The 1,954-nt window shown below is 35.7% G+C and overlaps 1 protein-coding gene across 3 annotated transcripts in view; it reads left to right on the forward strand.

Annotated features, from left to right (window-relative positions):
• Positions 1 to 1,954, forward strand: part of LOC106869618 (neuronal acetylcholine receptor subunit beta-3) — a 546,457-nt gene that overhangs the window by 64,627 nt on the left and 479,876 nt on the right. The gene's annotated exons all lie outside the window — the stretch shown is intronic.

Consider the following 1,954-nt stretch of genomic DNA (forward strand, 5'->3'; position numbering starts at 1 on the left):
ATATATAGTGGTAGCTAGTGGTAGCTAGAAGTCCACTGTGTGGCGTTATTATTTTTCTGTAATAATGCCCTTTATATAAATAGATAGATAGATAAATAGATAGATAGATAGATAGATAGATAGATAGAAAGGTAGATAAACAGAGATACACACATATATCAGATATTCTGAAATTTTCTGGAAATGTATCAAGCATATGATATCAAAAAGCCATGGCGCGAACTTTCGTTACATCTTCCCTGCATAATTTGAGTAGTAAATGTTCGTAAGTATACAAAGAGAGATTAGCGTTTATTCAGATGTAAACTAACACATCACTTAAAACGGAATTTTATATGCATATGCAAATGCATGCATATATATCTGGATACATATATATACAATAATAATGATTGTTAAGAGAATCCGGTATTTGAATGAAATGCACTAGGTAGGTTTCACCTTTAGTCGCATAAATATCCCGTAACATATTCAGGTTGTGCATACTGAGAAAACCACCCCTAGCGGTATTTTTATGCCTAGGGGCTGGTCCAGAGCACACGTTGTGTTGATCATACATTATTTGGTATACTCCAGGGTATCCGACGTCTCGTGAATCCCTTTGGCGTATTATAAACAAATGAATAACATATAATGGATAAATGTCAGTTCATGCTTGTGTGTGCATATTTGTGTATATATATTTATATATATATATATTTATACTGGGAAAAGATTAAGAATGGCTTAGAAGTCCTGAGCTAAATACTGTATTCTGACTTGGCTTAATTCTTATAGTACATAGATCTTTGGGGTGGGTTACGGACATTTCGCTCTTAAGGTTGAGCAATGAGCATGGCAGACAATTTGATGCTATTTAAATATCTTTCATTGATTGGGAAAAGGTTGACTTCTTCCTATACAAACGGGTTTCCACTGTCCCTAAAAATTCTTGGAGCACCTAATTTCCAATAATATATCCCCCCGTCCAAGTGAATGCCTCACGCCAAAAAACTATGTATGCAATTGGAAAAACAAACCATGCTACAGCCTGATGACGGCAAATAATTTCAAACTTCGAAACGACATCCAAACCTTTCCATGTAAAAATATATACGATGGGGTGCTGGAAAGTTCCTTGCTTTAATGGTATCGTGAAAGACCTGATTGGTGGCCCAAACTTCCGAGTTCTTTTACAGAGCTTAGAAAACTGAAGGATCGCTGTAATAAATGTGTGAATCTTAGAGGGGAATATGTTGTATAAAATCATGATTAACTGAAACTCCTGTATTTTCTGTTATCCAAAGCTAGAAACTTTCCAGTAACCCAAATTGTGTGGACGTTTATTGAAATATATTTATTTCTTTATTGCCCACAGAGGGATAAACATAAAGGGGACAAACAAGGACAGACAAAGGGATTCAGTCGATTATATCAGCGCCAGTGCATCACTGATACTTATTTAATCGACCCCAAAAGCATGAAAGCAAAGTCGACCCCGGCGGAATTTGAACTCAGAACGTAACTGCAGACGAAATACCGCTAAGCATTTTGCCCGGCGGGCCAACGATTCTGCCAGCTTGCTGCCTTATTTTATTAAAATATATTGATTTCAAATGTTAGCACAAGGTCAGCAATGAAAGCTGGTACTACAGAATTTGCAGATGTGGAAGAGATGAACGGAAGAAAAGGAGGCATTAAAAGGCATCACTTCAGAAGTATCCCAGCACAACTTCGATCAGCGGAACACGCGTCTGGATCGATGCATTACTTCAAATGGAGAATACTTTGAAGGCGATAAAAGTGTAAACATGTAAAACTAAGTGAATAAAACAACATTGCAAAATTCCAGGTTTCTTTGGGGCACCACTTTGTATACGTACGTTTATATGTTATGTATGTATATATGTATGTATGTATGTATGTATGTGTCTATATATATATATATATATATATATATATATATATATATATA

Source organism: Octopus bimaculoides, chromosome 6, assembly GCF_001194135.2.
Source record: "Octopus bimaculoides isolate UCB-OBI-ISO-001 chromosome 6, ASM119413v2, whole genome shotgun sequence".
Lineage (NCBI taxonomy): Eukaryota > Metazoa > Mollusca > Cephalopoda > Octopoda > Octopodidae > Octopus > Octopus bimaculoides.